The sequence below is a fragment of the Cibotium barometz genome, chromosome 17 (genome assembly GCF_041138505.1).
Source record: "Cibotium barometz isolate CiBa-2024 chromosome 17, ASM4113850v1, whole genome shotgun sequence".
Lineage (NCBI taxonomy): Eukaryota > Viridiplantae > Streptophyta > Polypodiopsida > Cyatheales > Cibotiaceae > Cibotium > Cibotium barometz.
In genome coordinates, this window is record NC_141062.1 from 51,739,797 (window position 1) to 51,762,612 (window position 22,816).

Sequence of the window (22,816 nt, forward strand, 5' to 3'; positions counted from 1 at the left end):
AATCCTCCACTGAGACTTCCTCTACCTACAGAGCTGTTGTGGATGCATTCCTATAGTACAAATCATCTAGAAGGTCACATGGTTGTACCATTCGTATAGGAATAATGTCATATCCATCTGAGTCACAAAATTGAATTGGCTTAGGTAAAGCACATGTCGATAATGTTGCAAGGACTTGACTCCATTCTAGTGGATCAATTAAATGCTCAGGGAAGGGTTGTGGAATGTATGCCTCATCTGATACACTTTGATTACCCTTAAGTCTCTCAGTGTTGAAATCCCTACATGAGGCTCCACACATCCACAGATCTTCTCGCCCGTCTGACAATGTAACTCTTGAGCCCTCAAATGAAGCAGAATCAAACTCATCTATTGGAGACCTTGTTACATCAGGATATGAGTGATTCCTTAGGTTGACCCTTGTGATGACAGAATCATGTCGAAGGTACAAATAATTGTTTCCCCAATCTTGAATCATTTGAAATTGTCGCATGAATGGTCTACCCAATATCACTTCATAGTTTGGATGTTTTCCAAAATCCACTACTGCAAAGGTGTGCTCATATTCAATCCCACATGTGGTGACCAATATGTTCTCAAGAAACCCAAGGGGATGTTCTAAGCTTCCATCTGCTAGCTGCAAGCGCATCCTGGTACTCCTAATAGCTGGTTTGCCCCACTTTTCCCAAATGGACCTTGTCACAATGCCCACTCCTGCACCACTATCAAGTATTGCAGTTGAAGCTACTTTTTGTACTTCTAATGGGAGGGTAGCATTTCCCTGATCGTCCTCACAAAATTTTCCTACTTTGTTGATAGGAACTGGCAAAACATGCTTTGTTTCAGGGAGTATAGTACACTGATGGTGACCCTTTTGTAGCAATACCTGCTCTGACAAACATGTGGCAATATCATTCCACAACTCAGGTCGAAGCTTTATCAAATCAAGCAAAGGTAAGGTACAAGCCACTGGTGCTGACAAAATAGCTTGCACGATACCCATATCCATCTTCTTTGTCAACCTTTTATGCATGGAGGGTATCCTCAAGGTTTGAGAACAGTTCTCATATTCTCCCAAATATGATGGTAAGGTTTTCATTGTATGCTTACTTCTAGGAGAAACAATTGTTTGAACTTCCTCCTGGATGCTTGGGCATCTAAAGTTGTTTTCTGTGCCCCTGGTAAAATCCACCTCAGAGAATGGAGGTGAACTAATAGAGGACATGTTCTCATTAACTTTCTCGTGAACTGCTGCCCACATCTCATTTGCCATGTCCTCATTAGCATCAATAACTTCATCATTGCATGGGAAGACAAGGCTAGATGGTGGCAGAATACCTTCTTTCAATGGGGTGTCAATTGGTGCAGACCTCTCGCTACCTATGAGCTTGTGAGATGAGCTCACTTCTCATTTCCCGACTTGATGACACTTCTGGTATGGTTTCTAATGTTGGCTTAAGAGAGGTTGGGCCCCGAGGAATAGGTGGTGGTGGTCCTTCAAGTATTGACTGAGCTTCCCTAATGTACAGCTAGATTGATCTTCTCCTCACGAGGGTTTGGGTATTCTTGAAGCTTCTTGGGTAGCTCAGATAAAGCTGCAATGCGACTTCTATGAGCATCAATGATGGCATCTAGAGTCTCATTCACCTTATCCACAAAAACAGAACCCCCAGAACTATCCTCAGTCGTACTAGCCTCATCTTGTTTAGCACTAGGCCCAGGTTGATGTTTATGCTCCTCATGCACTTCTTGGGATGTAAAAGTTTGATCCTTCATGTTTTGTTTAGAGGCTTCTTGAGAACTAGTGGATGCACTTTTAGTTCGCTTGTTTCGGTTCTTTTTCCTCCTAGTGGTCTTTTTTCTATTGGAATGTAGGGTCTTGTCCACAATATTTGCCTTCGCATCCCTAGTTCGAGGTGTCTCATCAGTTTGCATTTCGGCATTTCGTGTCTATGATCTGGTCATGACTCTAAGTGGCACGACATCCTCATTCTCAGATGAAGGTGGTGATGGAACTACCCCTACAAGGTTGAGTGAGACCTTTGGTTGAGAGGTGCCTTCCTCATGTGATTTCAGCAAACAATCCTTTGGGAAGTGTTCTACACAACACCCTAGACAATATCTTTCAATTGGTGGAAACTGTGGTCCTGTTGTATTGGATCGAGCTGCTTGCCTTGAGCGATGTGGACAATCACGAGCCCAATGGGGTTCTCCGCACTCATAACAGGGGCCCATTAGTTTGGCTTCTACTTTCCTTTGCTGCCATTGACCTGAGGGGCCTGGTGTCCTAGGTTGGTAGCCGCCTAGCAACATTAAAGAATTTTGTTCCCCTGGTTGAGTCTCCAGTGCTTGGCTTGGGTATGCGGGACTTTCAAAGAGATTTTCCTTGGATGAATATGATGCATATTCCTCCTCCACATAGCCTGGGTTTACCAAGTCTCTACACATATTTGAATTGTCGTAGTCAACCACCCTCACAGGAGCAGTCTCAGGAGCAGGAGGTTGAGCTCCAAGAACAGGTCGGGCTTGCTCTTGTGCCATCGGTGGCTTACGTTCAAAGTTAGTATACTGTTGATACATTTGTGGAGCCACTCCACTCCTTGGCTGCTCACGTTCCTGTCTCATTCTTGCAATGCGAGTACATTCCTATGTGGTATGGGTAAAGTTCCAAGCACAAGCTTGGCACCACTTTTTTGTGGGTTGGTTTGTGACTAGAGGAGAAAAGGTATTACATTCTTCAGTTTTATGGTTACCGCCACATGCTCCACAAAGATGAGGACCTGTATAGGTGGTACACTCCTCATTCTCTGCTACTGTTGTTGTGGCTGCATGGGTGGGCGATAGGTTTGTCCCAATCTCCTTAGTACTAGGTTAGCTATCTGGTCTGGATTTACTAGCGTGCTAGACCCTGAACTTTGGTCATCACCCCACTGATCTCTAGGTTTCACCTCAGGGCCACTACCCTCTTGGAATTTGAAGTTATCGGTGAAATCCATAGCATCATGGCAACACTCATTGAAATTTGTATGCTTCTTTGCATAGAGATGTGTATGTAGTGTTGAATTTTTGAGTCCTTTTAAGAAGAGAGAAATTAATCGACTTTGGGCGGGCTTCTCATCTTCTGGGCAACGATTAATGTACTGCTTCATTCTATTTACACAGTCTCTAACACTCTCATTCTCACCTTGCTTGAAAGAGTAGATGTTTGCTACCGTGTCATGTTGAATCCCCATCAAGGAAAAAGCAGCAATGAATCTCTCTTCCAAAACTTGTAAAGAAGATTTGTCTGAAGCCTCTAATGCCTGGAACCAAGCAAGGGCCTTTCCCTCAAGAGTGAGCCCAAATCCTTCAATTTGAGTATGCTTGTCAGCCACTTGCTCAGCTCGAACTGCTTGCCTAAATGCTGCTACATGGTCATATGGATCTCCCGACCCTTCATACTTCTTTACCAGTTTCTGAAGAGTTGATGGCCTTACTTGTCTTGAATACTCATCATAGGGCCTATGGCCTCTCACTCTCAGTGGGAATTGTTCCTCTCTTTGGTAAGATGGTCCACATGCATCCCAAATTGGTATGCGTCCCCTATTACCAGTCTCACCAAACCCCTCCAAAGATCTTGTCACCCGCATTTCAGGAGGTGCATTTATGGGAGGCTGAGTTGGCTTGATTGTCATAGTAAGAGAAATGTTGTTGTGGTATGACCTGTGGTCGCACTTTTGGTGTTGGATAATGTCTTGGTGCTAGAGTTGGGCTACTAGCAGTGGTCCACTTAGATGTTGAGGGTCCCTCTCTAGTGAACTCTCGTAGGGGGGAGCAACAGTTTCTCCAAGAAAGGATGTCTCTCCTGGTTTGGCTGTATTTGTTGAGAACACTTCCATGAATAATGGTTGTCCTTTACACGTGAGCTCCCGAATCTCCTTCCAATCTAAGGTTTGGTATTCATTGGCCCATTTATCAATTATTCGGTTCATGTGTCTTGCAAGCTTCTCAACTACCACCACAAGTGCTAGAGGAAGATCTAGCTCTGGCAATTTAGTTGTGGCATAATATCCCTCTAAAGAGTCCTTATAGACCTCTTAAAGTGGGTCGTCCTGTAAGACCTTTGTCACTGGAATTTGTCATACAAACTCCCATTGGTTCTCAGCCCCCTGATCCATTTTGCTCTTGCCTTTCCTATCCCTTTTCAAATTTAGATCTACAAGAAGTAAATCATCTATGGATGGCTTTGAGGACTGGGCATTGGAGGGTCCAGGCATGTCCGGCTCAATGAGCCAATCATCTCTAGACTCCCTTGCTTTGGAAAGCTTCGATAAGTCTAAGAACTCGCTTTTAGAGAGCTCCCCTAATTTGTCTACATTCTCTGGATGGTAGGTGACTTCATAGCGAACACCATCTCCACCCATGTACATGTTACCCTGGTCATTGAGTAGAGGTGCTCTATCAAGTTCGGAGAAAATGTTTGCGATTTTAACAAGATACCGTTGTTGTGGATCCCTAAAGATCTCAGCTCCTTGAGCATTCGTGTAGACATATTGGAGTCTCACATTGAGTGTTAACCCCATGGTGTCGGCTTCAAATGGATTAAAAGATCTTGTGGGTGTCCTATTTGGGGCTAAGGGGTGACTATTTGACGGCCCTAGATTGTCCATGGACAATGAACTAGTTGATCTGGAATGGGTATCAGATTGGGATTCGGAAAGGGTTTCAGCAATGTCTGCCAAATTTCCTACTGATTGGGTCCCACTTTCCTGCGTAGGTACTCTAGAAGGTGCCCTAGGTCCTATGGCAGAGTCTACAAGACGTCTCGACCGCAAGTGCATAAGGTCAATTTTTTTTGGTTTTTTATGTGTTTTTTTCTTTTTTCTTTTGTTTTTGTTTTTGTTTTTTTATTTTTAAATATATATATATATATATATTTTACCCTACCTAACCACTAAATGCAACTAAAATGAGTATGTGTGGTGTAACTATCTATCCTATTTTTTTTGTTTTTTTTTGGTTTTTGTTTTAAAATGATTTTATTTTTTTACTTTTTTTTTCTCTTTTCCTAATTACAAAAAATATGAATTACGCTAAAAAAATACTAATTATGCACTAAATTACAAAAATTTTAAAACAATGCAAGTTTCACTAATTATGCAAAAAATTATAGAAATTTAAGAAATAAAAAGTTACAGAATATGCAAAAAATTTGGATTCCTAAAAAATACATAATTTACAGATTTTTTTTTAAATTTCTTTTCTTTTCTTTCCTTCTCTTTTCTTCTCTTTTTTTTTAAAAATTTATTGTTTTATGGTTTTTTTCTTTTTTTCTTTTTTTTCTTTTCTCTCCTTTTTTTTTCTTTCTTTAACTAATAAATTTCGTACTAATTATACCAAAAATATGAATTACGCTAAAAAAATACTAATTATACACAAAATTACAGAAATTCTAAAAAAATGCAAGTTACTTTACTTATGCAAAATTTTACAATAATTTAAAGAATGAAAAATGCAAAATATACAAAGAATATGGATTCCTAAAAAAAACACAAAAAAAGTTTTTTAATTATTTTCTTTCTTTCTTTTCTCTCCTTTTTTTTTTCTTTTCTCCCCTTTTTTTTTCTTTCTTTTAAAAATTATATTTTTTTATTGTTGTTGTTTTTTTAATTATTATTACTATATATATTTTTAAAAAAAATACAAAAACATGAAAAATTAATAAAAAATAATTTTAAAAAAACAAAAAACAAAAAAAAGGAACTAACCTTATCAGCTCCTGATTGTTTGCTGGCCTTCACACATTCGTCTTCAATGTCTCCACGCGGTTCGCCTGCACGCCGGCCCCTCCATGTTCGTCTTCAATGCCTCCACGCCTCCATCGCCCACTTCGCAGCTGCCTTTTTTTGCTCACTCAGGCGCCCCCTCCACACTGCCGTTTTGCTGTCGGCCGCCTCCACCTGCTACGTCCCACAGCCCACCTCCAACTCTACTCCTTCGACACCTTCTACGTCCAACAGTCCGCCTCCAACTGCTACTGCTTTGACGCTACCACACGCCTTCTACTTCCACAGGAAACGTCAGCTGCTTCGACTGCCTTTTGCTTGCGCCCGCCTTCCTCTGAGTCGCCAGCCGCCAGTCAACTTACTACGGCTTTTTCCACTCGGCCGCCTCGACTGCTCCTCCACGCCACCACCCGCAGACCTCCTCAGCGCCCTACGCCACCACCCGTAGGTCTACTGGCTGCAGCCCTCCTTCACGCAGCCTCCACGCCACCTCCTGCCTACACGCAGCCTCCACGCCGGCCTTCTACAGGCTGCAGCCCGCCTTCCTCTGTCTTGCTTCTGCCAGCCGTCGCCTGCTTGCACCTACAGCCAGTCGAGCCCTGCAACGCCTGCTCCCACCTCTTCGACGCTACAGCCTCCGCCTCTTCTTGTCTTGCTCTGCTTTTTCCACTCGGCCGGCTTCTGCCAGCCGCCCTTTTGCTGCCGGCCGCCTCCCACACGCCTTTGCTTCTCAAACCAGCCACGCCACCTTCGCCTTCAACTGCTGGTGCTTGGCCGCCTTCACACTGCCATCTACTACGCCGTCTTTGAACCAGGCCGCCAACAGTTTTGTGTGTTTTTTTTAATATATATATATATATATAACAAAATTTCAAACTCTCCTCTCTTCCTTTCTCCCTTCTCTTTCCCTCTCTCCTCTCATCCTTAAGGGGCTTCTCACTTGGGAATCTATTGAGCTTGCATAAGCTATGGAAGAGCTTAGCAACGCACCTCTTTTATTTTTATTTTTATTTACTAATTACATGTTAGCGAGAAAAGCATGAAATCATGAAATGACATTAAAAAAAACAATGAATGTAAGCATAATGACGGTACTTGAAAAGCAATAAAACATAAAAAACAAAGCGGGAGAAACCTCAACCGTTCAATGGTTTTTTTTTCTTATCCTAACCTTATCCACTCACACCGAGATCACACACCCAAACTTAACCTAATCACTCAATGGTTTTGCAACCAAAAGAGGAAATAGTGGTGGTTTCCACACACTCTCAACCGGATTTGAGTCTTCTCCCCGGCAGCGGCGCCAATGGAGAGACGGAAAACTCTCTCACTTGTAGCAAGAGTAGTATGATCCACACTTAGCTCAATCCAATGGGATTTGCATCCCTTTCGGAGCTAGGGATTCAACCCGTACACCGGTGCACAAAAGCTTATCCATTTAATGGAGAAGATGCTAGGAATACTACTACCATTGACAAAGACTTAACACACACTCAAGCTCAATCTTGCTATTGCTCACTCAACTCCACATTCCACTCATCCATGCATCCAAACAAGAAGAAAGCTTAGCTATTGCATACACAAGATAAAGAATTCTTCATTCTCAAATACTCATTTCCCTAGCATGCACACAACCCTTGAAGCTATCAATAAGAAACATGCACACTAGAGAATTGACATGAGAAGAGAGACAAATATCAACTCATTGCATTGAATTAACAAAAATAGAACTTACAACAATGTAGATGGGGAGAGAGAAGAGCTTGCACCTCTATGGAAGAAGAGGGAGAACTAGTCTCAAGAGAGCTCAAACATGAGTTTGCCCAATGTGTCCCTAAGCTCTCAAATGAGCCACTTTTTATACAAAAACTCTAAAACTCCCAAAAGTTCCCATGTGGGATTATTGTCAAGGCCACTCCCACATTCATCTACAACTTGGAACTCTTTACAAGAGCCCTAAGTGTCTTTTTTGTTGCATCCTTGCATTGATCTTCACTCGTCACGCAACAGTCAGCACCCTCTAGGATCATTCGCAGGTCACCTAGCGCTTCACTCATAGGCCACTTCCTTGGTCCCTCATCCACCGTACCGAAAGCTCACCATTTAAATCGAACCAAGGCTGGTCAAGACCTCGGCCGACCTTGCTATGTGAGACGTCCTCCGTTGACTCTCCTTCAACTGTTGCAACTTTATCAGTTAGGTCTCCACGACCTCGAAGAGGATTCACAAGATGGTCAAAATGCTTCCCCAGCATTTTTGACATAAAATAGTCATTTAAAAACAGGTCGTAAATATGGTTTCTATAACAAACTCTTGTCTTTCCATATTATTTTACATCAATCCTCATTTATTTCATATGTATTCCCATTCTCATCACATCATTTTCCATCTTATCATATCTTTCCTCATTTATCCGCATCAGATCTCATCCACTCGCATCTACCCATATCCACATCTCATCACATCATACTCATTCACATCACATATCACATCTATTCTAATTTACATCACATCTCATTCACTCATATCCACATCTCATCACATCATATTCATTCACATCACATATCACATCTATCCCAATTTACATCACATCTCATTCACTCACATCCCGATTCACATGACATCACATCTCATTCATTCACATCCCGATTCACATCACATCACATCTATTCACGTCCATCACATTCATTTACATCACATCCATCACATCACATTCATTCATATCCATCACGTTCATTCATTCATATCCACCACATTCATTCTCATAACCATCCCATCACATACATTCTCATAACCATTATATCACATCACTTCTATCCACATCATATCTCATTCATACACATCTCATCTCATTCATCCACATCCATCCAACCGTTCACATGTATGACTACTCACATCTATTCATACATTCATATCTATCCCTTCACATACACATATATTCATGTCACATCACATCTCTTTACATCACATCACATTCTTTCACATACACATCCACATCCATTCTTTCACATACATCCATATCCATTCTTTCACATACTCATTCACATCCATTCTTCACGTACACATTCACATCCATTCTTCACATACACATCCATATCCATTCTTCACATACACATTCACATCCATTCTTCACATACACATCCAGATCCATTCTTCACATACACATCCACATCCATTTTTTGCATACACATCCATATCCATTCTTCGCATACACATTCACATCCATTCTTTCACATACATCCACATCCATTCTTTCACATACTCATTCACATCCATTCTTCACATACACATCCACATCCATTCTTCACATACACATCCATATCCATTTTCACATACACATCCATATCCATTCTTCACATACACATACACATACACATCCACATCCATTCTTCACATACGCATTCACATCCATTTTCACATACACATTCACATCCATTTTTACATACACATCCACATTCATTCTTCACATACATCCTCGTCCATTCTTTCACATATATCCACATCCATTCTTTGACATACTCATTCACATCCATTCTTCACATACACATTCACATCCATTTTCACATACACATCCATATCCATTCTTCATATACACATCCACATCCATTCTTCACATACACATCCACATCCATTTTCACATACACATCCACATCCATTCTTCACATACACATTCACATCCATTTTCACGTCACATCTTATCCGCATCCACATTCACCTTCATTTACATCACACCACATCCTTTCACATCCATATCCACATTCACATCCATTCACATGATATTTCGAGTGAGTAGTTTTTTCTAATTTGATTTTCTTTTGAATACAATCACATGATATTTTGAGTGAGTAGTTTTTTCTAATTTGATTTTCTTTTGAATACAAGAGTATTTTATGAATTAGTATCCACAAAACTTCTTGATTGGAATTCTGAATTTCATACCACAATTCCTTAAATTCTATAACCTTGATCCACATATCAATTTGAAGGGTCTCAAACTTAGTTTCAGATTTGGCGAGAGTTTTGAGTGTATTTTTCTAAACTGGTCAAACCTTCTTTCCTCAAAACTGTGACGAAAGAGTTTGGTCTTGGTCTTAGTCTGATTCAAGGTTCGAGTCGGATAAGATTTTTCCTTATCTATCTTTCTCGAAAAGGTTTGATAATTCAGTTATTACTATTTTACTGAATTTCTTTCTTTGAATATTCACTTAACTGATTTCTAAATTATTTACTAATTCCAATGAGGAATAGATTAATCATTTATCTGAATATTTTGATCTTGATAGATTTCCTGAATTCTCTTTTTACAATCCGTGTGAATATAAAACGATAGAAATTTTTCTCTTAGAGTATTTAATTATTCATTTATCAAATACTCATAGAATTTAAACATAGAATTTAGGAGAATTCTAATTTTGATATAAAAATTCTTTATACATCTTTCTACGCATAAAAATCAACTTCAATGGGAATAACACTTTTATATAATAAAAAAATCTTTTTATGCATCTATTTATGCATAAAATCAAATTTAATAGAAATAACACTTTTAAGATAAAATGAATTTCTTTATGCATCTATTTATGCATAAAAATTAAATTTTATAAGAATAACAATTTTATAATAAAAAAATCCTTTATGCATCTTTCTATGCATAAAAATCAAATTTAATAAGAATAACACTTTTGTAATTAAAAAAATTCCTTTATGCATCTTTCTATGCATAAAAATCAAATTTAATAAGAATAACACTTTTGTAATTGAAAAAATTCCTTTATGCATCTTTCTATGCATAAAAATCAAATTTAATAAGAATAACACTTTTGTAATAAAAAAACTCCTTTATGCATATTATAAAAATTAAATTTAATAAGAATAACACTTTTGTAATAAAGAAAATCTTTATGCATCTTTCTTTAAAAATGAAATTTAATAAAAATAACACTTTTGTAATAAAAAAAATACTTTATGCATCTTTCTACGCATAAAAATCAAATTTAATAATTAATATCAGTGATATCCATGCATATTCATTGGTGAATATGTACATGGAGTAATTAGACTATTCCTTTTAGATGCAAAAATGGTGGGAATTACTCTTTTGGAATAACATAAAAACAAACTTTCTTTTCCACAAAATTCTAGAAACTTTTGCCATAACCTCCTTTATATGGCTAACCATTTCTCATTTTTTTCATTCTTTATTTAACTTAAATTAACCCAAACTAGATTTATAGAACTCTAATCTACACAATTTTCAAAATTCAAGAGAGTAAACAATAAGAAGAGTTTAATTAATCCCTTCGTTAATCTTTCTAGGAGTTGGAATGTAAAGAAGAGAAGGGGGTGGCCTTTTTATCAAAGGCATAGCATTTGAATTTAATTCAACATTTGCAAAACATAAAAATTAAGAAAACCATAGATTTTTCATTAAACAAGTAAGAAAATTAGCTTACATGGAGCTTGTAAGCTCTCCTTTGGCTTGAGGGATTGAGGGTTCTACTCTTGTTTGAAGCAGGAGTAGCCACCAATTCACTTTGGAGAGGATTAGGCCAAAAACAATTGAATTATTAAAAAAATTCAATGTAGATGGCTCAGGGTAGTAGTAGATGGCTCAGGGTAGGAGTAGATGGCTCAGGGTAGGAGTAGAGTAATAGTGCATAAACCCTATTAAGTTTTTACAAAGGGGGAGGCTTCTATTTATAGGAAAAACTGAGCCTCTAACCAAGCAAACTGGTTCTAGAATTTTTCAGATCAGTTTGGTCAACATTTTTGGGTCAGTTCAGCTTACTTTTTGGATCTAGTTTTGAAACAGGAGAGAGGAGAGATGAAAATATCTCATTTTATTGATTAAAAATTGGGGGTAGTGATGAGAAAAAGGTGCCTAATTCATGAGGGGAGATCCCCCCACTGAGGTGTCAAAATTCAGTTTTTTAATTGTTTTCTTTGGTCCTTAGTCCACTCTTCATTTTATGTGAGCATTTACTCATTTTTTTGGGGGGGGGGGTTCTTTTATTCTTCAATTTATCTCCTCCCTACATTTGGATTAATCTCATTGGTCCATAGGAACCTTAATTGAACCATAATCTATTTTTTTAAAAAAATTGAACCCTTAGGCTAAGGTCCTTTATACCTATTTTCAATTAATTCCAATTGCACATTGGAAAGTTCTTTTTGAATTTCTCTTTTAGGGGAAACCATTTTAGACACTAGGAGGATTTTTATATCCAAAAATATCTCAATTTTAAACTACCTCCCTCTAGACATTTTCTCTCTCTAGGCAAAAACAGGGTAAAACAAGATCTTTCTTTTATTTCAAAGAGGGGAATAATTATAAGATCAAAAGGGGAGGTTCTTACACTTGCACACTTCAAAAGCTGTGGAGGGAGGAATCTTACATCAGTAAATAGGAAAGGTCATAAGCCTCTAAGCTTGAGCATATTTTTGTGTGTCTTTGTACTAAATAAGAGGACCATGTCGACCTCATTCATTTGTTTGTCCTTAAGTTGGTCGTCAAACCATTGTTTGTGCCTTAGCTTCTCAACAATCATGTTGTATACTACTAAAAGGCATGTTTCATTCAACTTTTCAAGATAAAAAAGGTGACAGCCTAAGACATTTCTAGTAGACTTGTCTTGTACGACAATGCATAAGTTGTGGACCAGGAACTCCATTGGCATGACCGCTTCACTACCATAGGTTAAACTAAAGGGGGTGGCATTGGTTGTTGCCTTGTAGGAAGTTATCTAAGCCCAAAGTGGAGCTGGCAACTTTTGTTCCCAATTGTTGTGCGGCTAGCCTCCACAATTTTGGTTAGAATGGCACAAAAGATTTTGTTCGTACTTTCTACTTGGCCATTTGCTTGTGGGTAATAAGGGAAGGGCTTTCTGTGAGTGACAAGGAACTCTTGCAAGAGGAAGTGGATTACCTCATTAATGAAATGTGTCCCATTTGCATTAGCGAGCTCGAGGGGGAAACCAAAGCGTGTGATGATTGACTGACTCATAAAGAAATTTGGCAGTTGATCGTGCATTAGCTTTGTGGATCGCACGACCTCTAACCACTTAGTGCAAGAGTCCGCCGAAGAGCAGCTACGAGCTTGAGTGTATTTGGCTGTTGGACTAATTGGTCCAATGAAATCTATGTCCCATTTCTCAAATGTTGTAAAGAAATTACTGGGTTCAAGGGTATCTTGTCCTTTAAGTAAGGAATTGCCGCATGTTGGCATTCGTCACACCGCTTCACGTATTCTGATGCATCTGCCATTAGAGTGGCCCACCACGTGAGGACCTTATGTGCAGTGATATCTACTGCAAAGTGCCCCTAGCACAAGTAGAGTGAGCCTATTCAAGAAGAAGGACATACTCGTCTTCTCAGACACAGTGTTATAGGATTTTATCTTTCTCTACCTATAAAGTTGGCCTGCAATGAGTTGGTAGGGGGTTGCCTATTTAATTAGGTGACAGAGGCACAGTATTTTATTAAGAGGGGATCCATTGGTAAGCCATTTTCTAAGAAGTGTGCCACCTCATCACCCCATTCAAGACTCAAGCATAGTTGGAATAGGGCGGCATCTCGTAAATCATCATCTACTCCCACTGGGTGGAGGTTCACCGTTGGGGATCCTTGACATGTGGTCTCCTAGAACATGCTAAGAGCCTTTCCTTACCATGTGACGGCGGTGAAGTCAAACACAAGAAATATAAGGAGCCACCTGGTGATTCTGCCTATCATACATGGCTTCTTTTACCAAGTACAAGAGAGCTTAATGGTCTATGAATAAAACAAACTTAGTCACCCAGTAGATAATGGCAAAACTTCTTGACGGTGTAGACCATGGCTAATCCTTCTCTCTTGGTCTTGGTGTAGTTCCTCTCAGCTTCATTGAGTTGGTGGCTAGCAAAGCTCATGGGAAAATCCATTGTGTTCTCTGGTTGGGACAGCACACATCCTACAGCAAAAGCTGAGGTGTCGATGTGGATATGGAAGATAATGTCCCTGTTTGGGGACCTGATAATTAGAGCACTTGCCAAGGATTTTTGAGTGTTGTGTAAGCCCATTAGCATTCCTCAGTTCTCTCGAAGATGATCAAGAGCCCAAAAATAGGTCGAGCTATACTAGTGTACATAAAAAAGAAGCGCTGATCGTAGCAAACATGCCCCATGAAGCGCTAGACTCCTTTGAGGTTAGTGGGTGGGGGTAGCTCTAGGATGAGCTGCACTTTGCTATCATCAGTAGAGATTCCTTGCCTGGAGATAATGTGTCCCAAGATTGCTCCGTGTCGAACCCAAAATTGAAATTTAAGTGGGTTCAACAAGATGCGATATAGTCTACACCTTTCTAACACTTTACGCAAACATGCAAGGTGCGCCTTCTAGGAGGAGTTGACACAAAGGTCATCCATTAAGACCTCAAGGAATTTTTGAATATATTTGTTGTAAGCTGTGCACATGTGACATTGGAAGGTACCGGGGGTATTGGTTAGTTCGAAGAGCATAACACGATATGCATATGTGCCCCATTCAGTGGTGGTGAAGGCTATTTTGTGATGATCCTTGGGATCAATCAGCACTTGATTGTATCTAGAGAATCTATCAAGGAAGCTGTAGGCTTCCTTTCCTACTGTTTGTTCTAGCACATGTTCTATGAAAGGTAAGGGATAATGATCCCTAATGGAAGCGGCATTGACCTTTTTGAGGTCTACGCACACTTTGAATTTTCCGTTCTTCCTGGGCACTATAACAATGGGTGATACCCATTCTGTATGCTCGATTTCACAAATGAATCTGACATCAATGAGTCTAGCGATCTCCTCTTGGACCATCTTGGAGTATTTTTGGTTCATCGTTGTTTGACCGGCTTAGCTCCATCAATCATCGGGATGGTGTGCTGGACTACTTTTGGAGCTACACCTTTCATTTTCGTGTGCTTCTAGGTAATTCTATCAATAGAGCGATGAGCTCGGTCTCTTCCTCTATAAACAGGTCTTCTCTAATATATACCGGCCTCGGGTCTTTTCTCGGGCCTACCAAATTTATCTCTTTGACCTTGTCTGGACCATCATAAGAGGACCCTTGTTATCCACTGTGAGACCTTTGGGTCTGTGAGATCCCTGTTCCCACCGAGCAACGGATTCAGGGTACTAGCAGCGGAAGTAGCACTTCTCGCGCGTGAGACAGGGGTCCCACACTCGGGGCCTCACCCACGGGTATCTGGATAAGAGACTAATCCGTCGGTTGTTCCAAAACCGAACCCAGAAAAACTTCCTTTACCGGAAGGCACGGGCGATTCCACCAGGATAATTTTTTACTCTAACGTAGTCAAGATCATTTTTGATCAAACTGATCCAATTGCATCTTTAAGATATTTGGTCAGATCAAGGAAGAAACTTGCACTTGGATCATTGGGATCAACGCTTTTTTCCCCATTCAAGAGGCACAGCCGTTGATTCCTATCCATAGAACAATTACTGTCCGGATTTACTTTATCTATCGTAATAACAAAAGTTGAGTCTCGATTTATGGATCCATCAGTCCAGCCTAACCCCATCCAATCCCATGGTTAGGTTTTGTCCCGGGTACCAAGGAGAAGAGTTCCAAGGCCCCCTAGCCGGAAGTTCATGCAAACATAAAACTAGCCACACCACTTACACACCCAATATGAAATTGCCTTTTTCTTAGCATTAGCTAACTTTAAAACAATCCTTTAATGAAACCATAGTACCACTGATCACAATCTTCCAATTTATCCAATTGATTCATAATTTCCCATCATTCCTTCATCAGAGTATCTATGGCATCATTGGCAACTAGAACGCTCACCACCTGTCCACACAGGGGCCTTTTCAATAGTTCCTAGCCCATAATACTTGGTAATATAATCACTTATAAAAATCAAGATGGACTCTCGTTGAAGATCAGCAAGATCAACCAACAGATTCATATAAAGAGCCATGGACTCATCCATTGAAGACCAGTAAGGTCAATCAACCAGATCCATGCCCGGTTTCACAAAACAACTCTTACTCCTTGTTCCAATATCTTCCTCGACGCACGCGTGGGTATCCTAGGCGACCCAGAGCCCGAGCACCGTATGGTCAGCACCCTCTAGGATCCTTCGCAGGTGACCTAGCGCTTCACTCATAGGCCGCTTCCTTGGTCCCTCATCCACCGTACGGAAGCTCACCATTTTAATCGAACCGAGGCTAGTCAAGACCTCGGTCGACCTTGCTACGTGAGACATCCTCCATTGACTCTCCGTCAACAGTTGCAACTTTATCAGTTAGGTCTCCACGACCTTAAACACAAGACGGTCAAAATGCTTCCCCAGCATTCTTGACATAAAACAGCCATTTACAAACAGCATTTACAAACAGTTTACAAATACAATTTCTATATTAACTCTCATTTTTCCACATTATCCCTCAGTAATCCACATTACTTATTCCACATTCCATTTCCAATCACATTATTTTCCATCTCTTCACTTCAGATTACTTCACATCACATATCATATATTCACATCCATATCCACATCCATACGTCCACATCCACATCCACACTCACATCCATACATCCACATCTACATGCTTACCTCCATTTTCACAGCCTCATTTATACATCCACATCCCATATCCACATTCATACATACACATCCATATCCACATCCACATACATACATACATCCACATCCCATATCCACATCTATACATCCACATCCACATGCATACATCCACTATCATGCCCTCATTCATACACCCACATCCACATACATTCATACATCCACATCCACATTTCCATTCACATCTATACATCCACATCTACATCCACATATATACATACATCCACATCCACATTCCACGTTCACATCTATACATCCACATCTACATCCACATTCGCATACATCCACATCCACATTCTACATTCACATCTATACAGCCACATCTACATCCACATTCACATCTATGCATATACATCTTCATGCATACATCCATTTTCACTCATACATCCACACTCCCATCTCCACATCCACACATCCACATAAAGGTGGCACAGGCAGTCTCCTACGTAGACAGAGAGCGAAATAAACGGCCGTGGATAGCCCCAGAGCTTTATGATCCATTTTTGGCAGATGCATACACTCCTGCATCTGATGTTTTTGCCTTGGGATATTTATTACAAACTTTATATGACTTTTGGCAGAAAGTGCAAGAGTTGTGGATGGATAATAGTTCCCATGACAAAGTTACCATGGATACTATTATTCATAGAGTCAAAAATTGGATGTTTTTGCCTAATCGCGATGAGCGAAAATCAATTTTGCAAGTAGTTGAATTTTTTAGAACACTAAATACTGACCCTACGAGGGCACAACGTCCTCTTGTAGAGCTATCGGTGGCATTCACCCCAACTTTGTAATGATACAGTATCAAGAGATTAAGTTTTAGGAATGGCATTTTGTTTCTCTCTTCAAAATTTGATGTGTCCAATGTTTCAAAATTTTGTTTCTCTCTTCATTGAGTCTTTGCAATATCTCTCTCCTCTTGTGGTGTTTAAGTTTATGTTTTCTCTTCAAAATTTGATGTGCGAGCATTGTTTGAAGTGTTTTTGGAGTCAAGTGGATATTTCTCATCGAGTCTTTGCAATACATATCTCCTCTCGTGGTGTTTGACTTCAAGATTTTGAGAGTAATAGTCAATTTATCTTACGTTGATCTTTACAGTTCATTAAAATCCTAAAGTCATTTACGTTCATGCAGATATGGAGCAGGCGCAAGCGAACGAGCATTAGGAGTTAGCCAAGAAGGCATACGAGCGAATGAAGGCCCTTGCACATGGCCTGACAGCCCGCGAAGCTACAAGAACAGCATGCAGGTTATCGAAATGGACAAATCCAACTTATGCCCAATGGAAAGACATAAACAAACGCGTAACCACAGAGATGATAAAGGAAATATGGCCATGTCCAGATGGCGAGATTAAGAAGGGAAGATGGAAGATTTCTCGTTGCACTCACAATGATATCAAAACTAATGCCGAGCGCATTTTCTTGGAGGTGTACGGTCGTCCTCTCCATAACGCTGACGCTCCACTCTATTTTGCTAAAATGCTATATGCTCAATTTATCCTAGAAACTCTAGTGGACTTCGCCTCCAGAGAGGCCACTGTCAACACCCACGACATACGTGAAGAGACAGTGACATTCACAAGAGAAGAACTTGCTCTCATGGTGGAGGGCGCTGGACTGGAGTTAAACCAGGTCAAAGAAAGCTTAGGGGCACAGCTAGCAGAGAAGGAGAAAGAAGCTGACCGATTAACTCAAGCGTCAACTCCTCCCCCGACCAATAGAGGGATTCAAGAGCAGCTAACAAAGATATACATCCTGATCTTGTGGGAGTTTCTGTTGAGGCTACAAGTTCCTCCACCCCCCAATGTCCTGTATGTTATAAAGTATTCGATGGGTGGAGCGGCCAGTATATACTACCATGTGGACACTACTACCACTTAATATGTTTAGTGAGACAAATGCAAAATACTTCCACATGTGCATTGTGCAATGTCCCAATAAATCAAGGTATTTATACAGTGTTCGGCATGGCTAGCGAATATAAACCACCAGGACCTTTAGATGCAACTCCTAGTGCAATTCGTAATTTATTTCAAGATGAGAGCTAAGAAAAACAAATCCTACTTTTGTATTGATAATTTCTCCAAATATGATCATTTGTACAAGTACTTTTTATTAAATTAATGAAGTGACTTCTTCCTCTATGTCAGTATCTTGCTCCAAAATTCTTTCACCGTTTACTCTCTCGTCTGCTAAATTAAGCTCATCTAAGTCAATGTCTAAATTGTCTTCTATCTCAAGGGTGGTGCACGACGTACGTCCAACATCAAAGTTCTCGTCTACTACATCATCACAATTGTACATCCATCTGGGCATATCTTCTTCATACTCTTCGCTTTCAATGTCTCGCAAGATCTTTTCATTGCAGTACATGTAAACAAGTTTATCTGCTCGATCTGCAAGAAGTCGATTGCGAATAGTACTATGAATATATTTATACATGCTCCAGTTTCTTTCTGAGCCTGAGTTTGAAGAGCACTGACTTAGAACCTTCATCGCAAGGTTGCGCAATAAAGCATAATGCTCACCACCATTCATCATCCACCACTTCCATGCAGGTTGCTCTTTAGCCATTTATTGAACAAGGGAGTTGGAAAATAAACCCTCTTTCAACCGAAATGAGGTCATCTCCTTTATGCACTGTACACGATCATCATCATTATTATAGAAAGTGTTTACCACTTTATAAAAATCTTGCACCACCTCAACGTTGGACATCAAATCCATATTCCAATATTCAGGATCTAACATGTAAGCAGCACTGTGCAGTGGTGAATGCGCTCCAATCCATCTAGCATGAAAGTACTTCAACAGAACTTTTCTTTGTCTACTGGAGAATGGTACACGCCATTGCTTTTCCACCACTGAATTCTCTAATTTCTCAGGACACTCCAAACTCCGCTGGACAGTCCACCATTGCATCCATGCTTTTCCGAGATTAGGCGCTCTTTGATCAAGACTTCGTACAGCATACATAACAGGCATCATTACATGGTATGCATCCATCACACTGTTCCACCAACTTCTTCTCGTAAGCGCTCCCTTCAAGACTTTGATTTTCTTTTTCACTTTTTCAAGTTGAGTGTTCTCCCAGTCATGAAATGCCATGCATGTAAATGTTTCACAAACTGCATCTTTATTTCTAAGAAGAGACTCAAAAGTGTAAAAGTGAGTGCAAAACCTAGTCTCCGCTGGAAGCTTTAACATAACTGACATGCGAGATCGAAACATATCTAAAACTCTCTGTCTCTTGAGCATGAATTTCACAAGCTGGCGAGCAGTGTTGAGACAATTGAGGCAAACCATTTGGTATCATCAGATTTATACCAATCTTTTAATACAAGATTCAAACTATGAGTATTACAGCCTACCGAAAAAATATGTGGATATTGTCGCTGTAGGATTCTGGATGCATTTTTACAATTTTTTGCATTGTCCATGACGACTTGGACTATTGGCACCCACTTCCTCTATCACAGAGCTAATGACTTGAGCAATGTAAGCCCCAGTTTTGATTGAACCAGCTGAATCCACGGCACGGATGAAAGTCTCACCTCTAGGTGAAATAACCATTACATTAATTAATGGTTTTCTTTGCACATTAGACCATCCATTACTTACTATACTACATCCAGAAAGCTCTATATTGCTAAGAATTATTCTTTGTACACGTTCTTTTACCTGCGCATAACAATTCTCTAATAGATCATTTCGCATAGCATGGTACGTAGGCAGTGAAAACCCTGGTCCAAACTCACCAATTTTGTTCCATGCTCTCTTCCAATGCTCACTGTCCACCATCATCATAGCACTCCCAGAAAAGTAAATCGCTTCAGCAAGGACGAGTTGTGCATCATCGAGTCAACCTTGACGTAGGCTTTCTTGCAATGAAGTTTGACGCATGGGTATATTTCCTACGTCAAAGTTTCGCTTGCAAGAAGATGCACTGGGTAGATTACTTTCTGGTTGCACATTGCCGTTCGGGGTACAAGTAGGCGATGTAGCGGGAGTTTGATGATTAGAACAACAGTGTTCTTGCTGCCTTGATACATTAACGGTAGGAGTGTCATGTTTTCTTGAATCTTTATTTTGAATTTCTTCTCTTATGCGTTTGGCCACTATAGGTGCAGAGGGGTGGGTACATGACTTTTTCTTCGGTCCGCCTAAAAAGTGTTCTCTTAGTCGAGGCGCCCCACCTGATTTTACTGCATGGCATAGCTTACACTCCCAATCTATGAATCGATCACCAACGTTAATTGCATATTGCCACTCTATCCCAGGTGCCTTTTTTTTCCTGCTATTTGAAATTTGGACTCTATTGGAGGTATCACTGGATCCAACATTGTCCTCCATCTCAACAAATAACCTATTCAACCAAGCATATAACAATGAATACACAAATGAAAAAACAACAAATCACTCACGTATAACAAAACATACATCTGCAGACAAAGTACTTCGAAACTATCTTGACAAATACAAAAGATCATCACATAACACAAAACTACTTCAAACTATCTTGCAAGGTCTTACTACAAAACTACTCGAAACTATCATGCACATTGCACCCCCAATGAAGGATGCCTTTTGTACCCAATTAAGGATACTTTACACAATCAAAGATCTATGCTTGCCCAATACTCTAGTATAGGACAATAGACCTTCTCTAACATTCACAAAAAAAATCAAAGATCTATGCTTGCCCAATACTCTAGTATAGGACAATAGACCCTTGTCTACTCTAAACTATATCAAGTATCAAGAACCAATACAAGCCCCTAAGCAGGACTCTTGGCTCCATCAAACCATTCATAAAGCAGAATGAGGTAGATTACGTACGTGGCTCAAATGCAAAGCTGAATGACTCCAAATTTGTCCCTAAATCTCCGCAAGTATTAGCTACGAACCACACCCTGCCCCTAGTTCAAAGAACTAAGGACGAGTGGCTCAATAGCCTTAGGAGTGCCTACAAGGAAAGACGATAGCCCCTAAAATAAGGACGTTCTTCCCAAGAGGACACTTCTAGTAACTCGAGAGCTCTACAAGTACTTTGAGGAGAGATATCACGCCCCCAAAACAAGGACTATCTTCCCAAAAGTTGTACGATGGGTGTCGGGCAGTGTTTATATACAGAATAATACCCCGCCGGTGCTCCTTGTTTTCCCCGGCGAGCTCGCCGGGCTTTTATTTTTCCCGGCGGGCCCGCCGGGAAAATTATATACCCCGGCGGGCCCGCTAGGGGAAAGATAAAAGCCCGGAGGTGTTATTGGACTAGTGGGTTTCGGCAGGTCATTTCTCAGGTCATGTGAATATACAATGTGATCACAAGTTTTAATATGTTAACACTAGGTTTTGTTAACGTGATCACGAAATTGTGAAGACGTTAATGAAATCCCTGGTAGAGGCCCCCAACCAATCAATTGGTTAAGTATGTTAATGGAGCCACTAATGGGGATTGAAGAAAGAGGAAAGCTCCAAAAACTAGTGAATTATTAAATGAATTCACAGTTCTTGGCTTAGGTGGAGTAGAGTAACGATGCATAAACACTATATATTTTTCAACAAGGGGGAGGCTTCTATTTATAGGAAAAATTGAGCTCCTAACCAAACAAACTGATTCTAGAATTTTTTAAATCAGTTTGGTCAATATTTGACCATGTTTAGGTCGGTTAAGCTAACTTTTTGGAACTAGACTTGAATGAGGAGAGAGGAGAGATGAAATATCTCAATTTTTATGAGTTTAAAACTCATTCAAGCATGTGAAATATGCACCTCCTTTAAAGAACTCCCCTTCCTTACATATGTGTCATAATGGAATCATTTTAATATTGCTCATAGTTTTTTACTAATAAACCTTGTACATTTTCAACTCTTCATCTTATGTGAAATATGCACCTCCTTTAAAGAACTCCCCTTCCTTGCATATGTGTCATAATGGAATCATTTTAATATTGCTCATAGTTTTTTACTAATAAACCTTGTACATTTTCAACTCTTCATCTTATGTGAGCATTTACTCATTTTTGGATACCCAAAATATCTCATATTTTTAATATTGCTCATAGTTTTTTACTAATAAACCTTGTACATTTTCAACTCTTCATCTTATGTGAGCATTTACTCATTTTTGGGTATCTTCTTTTACAAATTGGATTTATCTCCTCCCTACACATGGATTGATGCTATTGGCCCATAGGAACCTTAATTGGACCATAATCCAAAATTTTTTGAAAATCTAGACCCTTAGGCTAAGGTCCTTTATACCCATTTCCAATTAATTCCAATTGCATATTGGAAAGTTCTTTTTGAATTTCTGTTTCAGGGGAACTTATTTTAATAAGATGAGATAATTTTCTATCCAAAAATATTAAATATTTGAATATTCTCTCTCTAGAATATTTTCTCTCTCTAGGTTAAAACAGTTAGAAA